This window comes from Eublepharis macularius, chromosome 12, assembly GCF_028583425.1.
Source record: "Eublepharis macularius isolate TG4126 chromosome 12, MPM_Emac_v1.0, whole genome shotgun sequence".
NCBI classification, from domain to species: Eukaryota; Metazoa; Chordata; class Lepidosauria; order Squamata; family Eublepharidae; genus Eublepharis; species Eublepharis macularius.
Window position 1 is genome coordinate 3786568 of NC_072801.1, and position 11218 is coordinate 3797785.

Genomic DNA, 11218 nt, shown 5'->3' on the forward strand with positions numbered 1-11218 from the left:
AGGGCGAACTAAGGTACCAATAATGTTATATGCAGATGACATGGTTTTATTGTCACTGACCAGAATTGGCCTGAGAAGGCTATTGGATAGAGTGGGTCAGTATTGAAAAGAAGGCCTCCGTATAAATTATGCCAAGTCCAAGGTAATAGTTTTTAGGAAGAGCCCTAGGAAGTCAGTTTGGAGAATTTTAGGTGTACAGATCGAACAGTGTAGTACATATATATACTTAGGAAGAATGTTTTCAGAAACTCTCTCATGGTGGCCTCATCTAACACAGTTAAAGTCCGCTTCTATGAAGACTGTGGCGGTGATAGTGAAATTTTTCTTTTCCAAGGGAGGTGGTATGGTTGGTCCTGTTATCAAGCTGTTGGAGAGCAAGGTGATCCCCAGTTTGTTTTATGGGATTGAAATACGGGGCTGGGAAGAGAAGATTCTGGATCAATTGGAAACAATTCAAAATTACTTTATGAGACGGATCCTCGTGTTGCCAAAGGGTTCTCCGGTTGCACTAATGAGGGCTGAGCTTGGTATTCCACCTCTGAAAGTTAGGGCAAGTTTTAGAGTTTTATCTTACTGGAAGTGCCCTTAGGATTCATTGGGAGGCCAAAGTGTCTGTTCTCTTTTGAATCATATTAAAACCTTTAAGGAATATCTAGGATTTATACCGTCCGAGTATGTAATACCGAATGACCTGATCAGATCTAATAGATCAGGTCATGAGCTGAGGGACTGGGTCTTTAAAAGGGATGGGAATATGCAATTGTTCAATCTAAAGTGGCCCCTTCTTTCAATTTTTTTTAAAGAGATCATACTAGGTCACCATACCGTAGGACCTTAACAACAATGAAATTAAGGATGGCCTTTACCAGCTTAAGATTTCAAGCTGTGCCTTCTGCAGTACGTATGGGCTGCTTTTTAAACGTTCCCGCCCCTCTACGACTTTGTTTGTGTGGTATGGGAGAAGTAGATGATTTGATTCATTATGTCCTGAGATGCTCTCTCCTTTTGGACCCCAGAAACAAATTTATTTCTAATATTTTGTCCTTGCAGGAAGGGGTTTCATATATGGAAGAAGTAATATTTTTGTTAGCTGATGAGGACTCTTATATTTCTAATACAGTTGCTTTGTATGCATTAGCGGCAAGAAAGAGTAGATTGAAATGTATGGTATAATAGTACAATTGTGTTGTGAATATGTTTTAATCTGGTTTTGTATTATGGTGTATTCAATTGTTATGACCTATGGTCAATACAATAAACTACTACTACTACTACTACTACTACTACTACTACTACTACTACTACTACTACTACTACTACTACTACTACTGAAGTATCTAGCGTTGGCAGCTTAGGGATACTCTCCAAATTAATTATATTTTTTGGCTCAAGAAGAACAGGAATTTTTCCTCTTGTTGGGCTTGGATCACATGGCTTCTTACTAGTCAAAGAGTAGGTGATTGCATTTAGGGGGCTGTTTAAAGATTGATTCATATTCTTATCAGGGGACCTGCATGGGGCTACTAATAGTAGCTTTTTTGGTTGTAATTTGTATTAGAGTATGCTGCAGTTTCTGAAATAGGCCAATTATTATTGTACATTTTTTCCCCGCTGTGCCCGAAACCTCTTGAGTTTGGCTACCAGCATCATGTTGTTGGAGTTGAACCCAGGAACCACAGAGCCAGAGGAACCACACATCTACTCAGACCCCACAGAAACACGTGGGTCCAAGACAACGGACATTATTTTGAGGCACAGGGAGCTTGGAGCGATCGCTAAGAAGGGTGTTACCCATCTAACATGGACTTTGGCTACTTCTAGACAATGGGCACCCCGGCCATGGGAGGAAAAAATACAGCAGAGAGGAACGCTGTTTAGATGCCATTCCGATGATACGGAAGATCCACTCTTTACCTTGGAGCCCCAGCTGAACCCAGTCCCAGGAGGTGGGTCGGCTGAAGGACTTAATAATGGACTATCATTCAGAATTCTACAAGGAACCCCAACTGTGGGGATGGGAGAAGTAGAGAGCCTGAAGAACGGCGGGCACCAAGATCCCACCAACCAGCATAAGCTTGAGATGACAGCATCGATGGAGAACAAATGGGAACCAGGAAACCACCCTCGGAACTCAGAGGAAGAGAGCCAATGACGCCCAAACCACCCTCCCCGGAGACAGAAAGAGCCACACATTGGAGAAGAGACTTGTGCATCCAATGTGGGGGAATTGGACACTTTGCATCCCAGTGCCCAGGGAGATGAGAATTCACCAGAAGGGGCCGGCGCATGAGGAAAGCAACGACTCCACCTAAACCTTCAACCAGGAAGGCACTGCTAAGACGTAACCAGCCAGATGCTGGTTTGGAAGCTACCAAACCTCTGGAAAAGGCAGGCAAGGGAGGGAGGACTGACCCGCCCAACCGTCGGGAAACGAGAACAACCTGCCGTAAAAAGGCCCTACTGGCAGGTCCCAAAGAAAACCGCACCAAGAAAGGTGAGAGAAAAAGGGGTCCTATTTTTTCTGCCAGTAACTTTAATTAACCCTAAAAGGGGGACTCAAGTGAGAGTGCATGCATTAATTGACTCGGGTTGCACTCAGGACTTAATAGCCCCAGCTCTAGTCACAGGACTGGAACTAGATATAATAGAACTAGACCAGCCCATCATATTTGAGCAAATGGATGGATCTCGCATGAAAGGAGATCCCGCTAACTATCAAACTGAACCGGTCCCAGTGGGCATGGGAAATCACTGGGAATCCAGAATTTTTGTAATTAGCACAGTTGCCAAATATCCACTGGTGTTGGGGAACCAGTGGCTTTGGGACCATGATCAGTACATCAAATGGAAAGTGGGAGAGCTACATTTTGATGGGAGAAATTGCACAGGCCATGTATGGGCCCAAGAATGGGGCCAAAATGCACCCCCCTCCTTTAGATACTGTATTGCTAACTAGTGAAGAGGGGGAACAAATCCCCCTTGAATATCGGGACTTAAAGCAAGTGTTTGAGGAAAAGGAAGAGGATGAACTCCCCCCCCCCCAGGGCTACAGACTGTGCCACTGAACTAATCCCGGGGGGAAAGTTACCCAAAGGGAAGCTCTATTCTATGAACCCGGAGGAAAGAAAGGAACTGAGAGAGTTCATTGATAAAAATTTGGCGCGAGGATTCATCCACCCAGCCAGCTCCCCCCATGCTGCACCAGTATTGTTCCTCAAGAAGAAAGATGGGGGGCTAAGACTACGCACGGACTATCGTGGGATAAATGCTGTGTCAACGTCTAATGCTTACCTCCTCCCGCTTATCAGAGATTTATTGAGCTTGGTGGCACAAGGAAAGATTTTTTTCTAAACTGAATTTAAAAGATGCATACTTCCGAGTCAGAATAAGGAAGGGGGTGTCATGTCTGTGCCCCATCCATGCCACTACCTAGTGCTGACTTCTTGTTCTGAACCAATGTTTCAAGCTATAACTTGATGTCATATTGCCGATGCCATAACGGTTTGCTTTCACAGGTTTATTGAAGCTGCAGGTGCCTTATCTAACGGACTATAGAAACTCTCAGTGCTTCTGACCTTGTACCCTGCTCACTCTCATGCAGTGCTATGTCTCAGCTTTGATCTCTTGCTTTCTCAGTGTCTCGACTTGATAGTACAAATATGTGAGACGGTCTCAGGACGGGTTCGTGCCAAAAGTCCTGTTTTACTGTTGGTAGGGGGAAGGAACAAACTTATGGGTTAAGAGGAAGGATTTTCCCACAGGTTACCATTCCCGTCAACCTGTTCTTACTGCTTAGATGCTTACCTTGCTTCTGAGTAATCCTATGGACATATCTGTGGAAATGATCTGATTTCTGAATAAAGCCATTTAACCAAAACCCTGGATTTCTTGCTGCAAATGGTAGAAGGATCTATCTGCCATATCCTGTCATCCATAGCCTGACAGGGGGATGAATGGAAAACTGCTTTCAACACCCCATTGTGGCAATTTGAATATCTTGTCATGCCTTTCAGATTACAAGGGGCCCCTGGGGTTTTTATGAATTTAATCAATGAAGTTTTGCATGAATACCTGTACAAATGTGTGGTTGTTTACCTTGATGACGTGTTGATTTATTCGCAAGATTATGATTCACATGTAAAGCTGGTCAGAAAGGTGCTGACTGCCTTAAGAAAGCATAATTTGCCGTTAAAACTCTCTAAATGTGAATTTCACAAGGAGGAGTTAGACTTCTTGGGCTACCGTGTATCTGGGCATGGACTGAAAATGGATCTGGCTAAAATCTAAGCTGTAGCGGGATGGGATCCTCCCAAAAGTAGAAGACAGTTACAATCCTTCCTGGGCTTTGCCAATTTCTATAGACCAGTCATAAAAATACTTTGCCCAGATCTCCCTACCCTTAACTGACTTACTGAAAACAAAAGGGAAGGGACCTCAAGGAACTAAACCCAGTGCTAATTTAAACTGGACTAAAGAATGCCAGGAGGCATTTGATCACTTTAAAAAACTGTTTACCTCAGAACCGGTTCTACAGCACCTAGATGAGAATTGTAAATTTATCATACAGGTGGATGCGAGCAATGTCGCGATTGGGGAGGTACTCCTACAAATTGATAAGGAGGGAAAATTGCACCCCTGTGCATATGTGTCCAAAAAGTTTTCTGAAACCGAGTACCACTGGACTGTATGGGAAAAAGAAGCTTCCGCAGTGAAATTTGCGCTTACAACTTGGAGGCACTGATTAGAGGGGGCCAAGATGCCATTTGAAGTGTGGACTGATCATAAAAACCTAGAAGCTTTGTATACCCCCCGCAAGTTAGGCGCCAAGCAGTTAAGATGGGCGGAATTCTTTTCCAAGTTCAACTTCACACTGAAGCACCTCCCTGGCAAATCTAACTTCCTGGCAGACGCATTCTCGAGCATGCCCCAACATGAAAGCCAAAGGGAGGTGATTGACACGATGTTCTCACCAGCCCAATTGGGAAGGGTGATGACTACCCGCAGCCAAGCTGCACTAAAAAGCCCGACGCCTAACTTCCCCAAATGGGGGGGGGGGAGAAAGTTAAAGCAGAGGTGGAAAAGGAGGGGGAAAATGTACCGAAAACCAATCTGAAAAAAGGGGAAGATGGTAACTGGTACGAAACCGATAAATTCTACTTCCCAGCCAGTCTGAGAGGGGAAGTGCTAAAACAATGTCATGATTCCAAACTGGCTGGACAGTTTGGATATTTGAAAACCTTGCATCTTGTACAAAGGCAGTTTTGGTGGCCAACTATGAGAAAAGACATTTCTCAATATGTATCTTCTTGTCCAGTGTGTATAATGGGAAAATCCAGAGAGGGAAAAAACCCCTGGACTGTTGCAACCACTAGAAACCCCTTCCAGACCATGGGCTGTGGTCTCAATGGACTTTATCACTGATCTTCCCCCTTTATCACTGATCTAGTGGTGGTTGATTTGTTTTCAAAAGAAACTCATTTTGTTCCATATACTTCTATCCCCACAGCAAAGAAACTGGCCACCCTTTTCATGCAACACGTGGTCAGACTCCACTCATTTCCTGAAAAGGTAATCTCCGACAGGGGAACATAGTTCGTTGACAACTTCTGGCAGGAGCGAATGAAAGTAGCTGGAATTGAACAGGGACTTAGCTCCGCCCATCATTCAGAGACAGATGGACAAACAGAAAGAACTAACCAAGTGTTAGAACAGTTTCTAAGATGATACATCAATTTTCAGCAGGATAATTGGACAGATCTCCTGGCGTTTGCAGAATATGCTTATAACAACTCCATACACAGTTCCACAGGTGCCTCCCCATTTAAGGTAGCACAAGGCTACGAAGGAACAGCAATGCCTTTTGCTCAGACCCCAAAATCTCAGCAACCAGAAGATCTAGGGGAATGGTGGACTAATTGAATTACCCAATAGGAGGTCATACAAAAGACTTTAGACAAAGCTAAAGAGGCCTATAAAAATGTGCTGACAGAAAACCTTCTGTCTAATGGAAATTATAAGCAGGAGATTTTGTGTATATCTCCACAAAAAAACTAAAGGGGGAGCAACCTAGTAAAAAAACTTGGATGGAAATTTTTAGTACCATTTAAAGTTAAGAAATTGATCAATGAAGTAACTGTAGAGGTGGATCTCCCAAAGAACTTAAGACAAATCCACCCAGTATTCCACTTCAGCGTCCTGAAAAAAGCTCCACCACCTGACAAGTGGCACGCAGAACGGGAGGCTCCCCGCCCCATTCTAGTGGATGGTCAAGTACACCATGAAGTAGAGGATATCTTGGACTCTAAAATAAAACAGAACAAGCTGTATTACCTTGTACGCTGGAAATATTTCGCTGAATCCTACAGGGAATGGGTAGAAAGCTGACATATGAATGCCCCAAGACTCATTTCTAAATTCCATAAACTCTACCCTAACAAGCCGGGCCCAATCTGAGGGGGAGGGCACTCTTAAGGGGGGCGGTATATAATGTATGCCAGCATCCATGCCATTGTTGTATTCTGCAGGCACACATGTCATTGTTGTAGTTTGCATTTTATACTGAGAGTGATATAAGCATCCATGCCATCATTGTGTCATACATCTTACACTACATCTTATACTCATACTGCTATAATGCCAGAGTTCAATGCATTTTATATAATTCATCTGAAGGTGTCTAGATTGCTAATACTAATTTCTAGGGGAGCAAGTGGCCTCTTTGCTATCTATAAGAAATATGCGCTTTCGTTTCTGAGTGGCCTTGGGCCGAAGTGGCAGCTGTGTACTGAATTGTATCTTTTCACAGGAGGGAATGATTCCACTCTGTACTTTATCTAGACTAAACTGCTTTGTTCCCACATAACTTTTTCGGTTTCGCGCCTGAATGCAAAGGGGAGGGAACATCCCCTTATATCAGTAGTCCTATTGTTTTAAATAATTACTTCTGCCAACTTCTACTTATGAGTGAATACCTGAACTGAATAGATCTCTAAATAAATCTTCTTCAACCAATGCACCTGCTTGCTTGCTTAGAGGGACTTGGAGATCTTACTGCCAGGGACTGACATCCTAGGACTGACAATTATCGCCTTGTTCCTCAAAAGGTAGGAATGATTGGCAAAGGTTCGCATTCGCTAAGTCCAGCTGATTATCCTTTAGAGAGGATGGCACAGGGGAGAGGATTTTGACTTCATCTGGTTGATTAAAAGTCTCGCAAGTCATCCTTTCTAGTACGTCTGGTTCGTGAGTAAGTGTGACAACATTCATTTGCTTGTTGCTGAAAAGACTTCATCTTGCTCAGCTCAGTAAAACCCACTATGGTGTTGCCTACTGCTGGGAGAGCTGGGGCAGCAGCAGAGAGGTCCACTTGTTTGTACCCGCTGTATTCCCTTAATTAAAACAATGACCTTTGTAAAGGGCTTCTTAAGGGGTTGGTGGGGCAACACTTGATTTCTGAACCCATGCTGGTGGTGAGAAACCCAATTGCACTTGCTGGGACAAAGAATCAGCTTCCCAGCAGGAGGCAAGGGGGAGGGGGGCAGAAACCGAAGCATGTCTCATTTCACTCTCTGTGTCAAACACAAAGTTCTGGGTTTGATTTTTCTTGTTTTTGCATTTTGAAATGCAGTAGCTACAGTTCATATGTCACATTTTTAGAAAGTATACAAAAATTTAGAACTAAGGCACACAATTGTGGGATATTGCATATATTTGAAGGCATTTCACACAGAGGCAAACATGGGTTTGCACTAGAGGATTAACTATACATTACTTCACCCCCCTCCCCCACTTGCTTATTTTAAATTACTTTCTTTTTATTTTGCAAAGGCAGCTCCAGGAAGAGAGGGAAACTTTTCCCTTCCTCCCCTGCCATTTTCACACTGGAAAACAATGTCACCAAGTTGCTTTTACTACTGCTAGGAAAAGCTTACAGGGACCTGTATTTTAACTAGTGGGGTTAAAACAGCACAGGAATGGGGGTAGACTCTTCCAGTGAAAAAATGGAAAGGGGGCAAGGTGGATATCACTGCCACCAGCTTGGTGGTGGAAAAAGCTGGCAATTCCCAGCTGACTTATGGTGACCCAATGGAGTTTTCAAGGCAAGATGCGAGCAGAGGTGATTTGCCATTGCCTGCCCTTGTGTAGCAATCTCAGACTTTGAGCATGGATCAGAGGCATGTGGTGTTGGTTATTATATTGCCTGGCAAGTTGGCATTGGGTTACCCAACACACAATAACTCAGGTCTGAATGTGTGAATTGCCTTCACTGATTTGCCTTGGAAATGATAGAAAGTGTGAAGGAATATTCTATTCCCGCTGGTAAAGAGCTCAGGCCCTGATTCCAAAGAGAGAGCACCCACACCCCTGCAGGGACTGGGGAGGGCTGCACAGAGAACAGAGGGGCACCAATGAGGGGCTCCCCTGTCCGGTAACATAAGAGGAAAGGGATGAGTCACACATGCTAATTTTAATGGGGAATCAGACGCACGCAGCTTGATGGTATTTCTGGATGTGTGTGGGAAGAAGGCTTCGCAGAAGATGAGGAGCAAAATGTCACGGATCGATTGTTTGCAACGAGAAGGGAGAGAGGCAAATCTACCTCTGCCCTGTGGTCCAACACACATTATAGATTGCTGGGTTGTGTCAGAGCTGATTTTATTCTGCTGACCAGGAAGGAGACTGCCCCCCTCCCCTTTTGAAGGGTCGCCAACTTCTTTGAGCAACAATTATCATCCTCACGTCCCTTAAAGATGAGCAGATTTATTGTGGCATAAACGATCATGGACTCATGGCCACTTTGTCCGATGCATGCTGTGCTCAGTTGGCTGATATAGATTCATACATGGGTACAGGAAAACAAAACAAAACAGAATGTAAAAAGCCAGGCAGAAAATCCCATGGAATGCAAGACAACCAGTATTGTGTCATGGTTAGAGATCTGGGAGACCCATGTTCAAACATGTACTCTGCCATGAAAGCTTGATCTTGGGCCAGTCACACACTCCCAGCCTAGTCTACCCTGCGGGATTCTTGTGAGGATAAAATGCAGGAGAAAAGGAGAAAAATGTCAGCTGCTTTGGGTCCCCATTGGAGAAAGGTGGGATATAAGTGACGTATAATAAATAAAAGAGGCTGTCGTTGGTCTGCAGAGCACCAGCACATCTAGTAGTCATTGGTTCGATCATGTGCTATGCCCATTTGACAGCTGTAGTATAAAGGAACCCACCATCCTAATTCAATTCAAGCTGAATAGAAGACGATTTGCTGATAAATTCCAGTTCAGAAATGTGAACTCTTGTGTCAATAACAACAAACTTTGTGTCCTGTGAGATGGAACCTTCCTCCTAGTCTCTTCAGAATGTTATCATTAGAAACTGGCATTAAAGTCAGATTAGGGCCCATTTATTCTCTCTCTGCAGTCAGTTGAGAGGCCGGGAGCATTTTAGAGGTGTCGGGCAACGTGAAGTCCCTCGTGGTTTTGGGACAGAGTGGTGCTCCCCGTTTTACATTATGTTCCTGCAAACTCCACCCCCAAAACAAACGCAGACGTGTGCGCCCGTGCACATGCACACACACACACACACAGAGTGATGTTTAAAGGGAAACAAGCTGGGTGCGTAATGTTTCCCTTTTCTCTCTCTGCATTTTTTTCTGGTCCCAGATTCCAGGATCCTTTGCACAACAAAGCTGGAAGCGAGTGCTGGGGTGTTCCCAAGTGTGTGGCAAACTCACACATTCAACTGAACCCACTGAGGAGCCATAGGGAGCGATGCAGGAGCATCCCAGAGTTATTTTCCATCTTCAGAGTCCCAGGTTCAATCCCTGAACTTTGCAGTTGAAGGTCTTAGGCCACAGGGGTTGGGAAAGACTTTGGACAGACATCCCTGGTGCTGCTTGGCAGAGCGTAGCATAGTCTGCGGCTTCCTCTGTCTACCTAGCAATTGACAAAGGCAAAGCAATTAACCCAACTGTGCATGTAAAGCAATATTCTACATCACTTTGAAAATAAACACCAAACAGCCTTTCCAAACCTGGGCAATGAAACTGTCAAGAGGAATTTAAGGGCTGTTGCCTAAGCCAGGTTGGAACATCAGGTTGGAGGTTGAAGACTTGTAAAGGGAAAGAGGATGTGGGGTGTGTGTGTCATTTTTGAGAGATTGAAATACAACCCACTAAGGAAGCTGTGGCAGGGTGGTAGAGGGGAACAGGAGGGAAGTGCCAGGTAGCCTGACACAGCCCCCATCTCATAGCAACAGAGCTGATTTTGGATGCAAATATGCCCAGGATACAGTGCACAGATGACAGGCCTAGCGGAGCCAAAGTGGAAAACACATCCATATGCAGATTCCAGGCAGTGACACTTGAGGTGATGGGAGCCTATAGCCCCCTCCCCACCCAGCTCCTCTTCGCACCGCCTGCTAGAACTAATCTCCCCCTGAAATGGAGCTACAAGGCCTGCTCTAAACACACAGCAGGATACGGTGGTATGGCCCAGAAGTGGGAGGCTAGGACTACACTGTTCCAACGACCAATTAGTGGTTTTTAAATTGGGGACACAATGTTTTTGAACACAAGCCTTTGCTTTTTCCCCACGTCATGATAATTTTTAAAAAAAAACAACAACCCTGGGGTGTTTAAAAAACAATTTGTGGTGTGATGTATGTATGTGGGGTTGTTCAAAACAGGGGAAGAGCACCAAAGCTACATTTTTGTATCTTGGTCCCTGTGTCTACTCGGGGGCATCCCAGGTCCCAGAGAAAGACAGTCTTCCATCAAATACCAGCTCAGACTCTCCTCAGTTAAAAAACAAAATCTCTATCTCCCTCTCTGTTAGCAACAGATTTTTAGACATCCACATCAGACAGTGGCGGTCTTGAAAGGTCGCTTGCTTGTCTCTTAGCAGTAATTGATGCATTAAAAGCTTCTCTCAAAATTGCTAATTAAATCTGATGCATTACGATCATCACTGTGGCCAGGGCTTTTTTTCAGCTGGAACGCGGTGGAACGGAGTTCCGGAACCTCTTGAAAATGGTCACATGACTGGTGGCCCCGCCCCCTGATCTCCAGGCAGAGGGGAGTTGAGATTGCCCTCCATGCCGAGCAGCGCGTAGGGCAATCTCAACTCCCCTCTGTCTGGAGATCTGGGGGCGGGGCCACCAGCCATGTGACCATTTTCTCCGAGGGCAACCCTCAGAGTGCCACCACCTCTTTCCCCAGA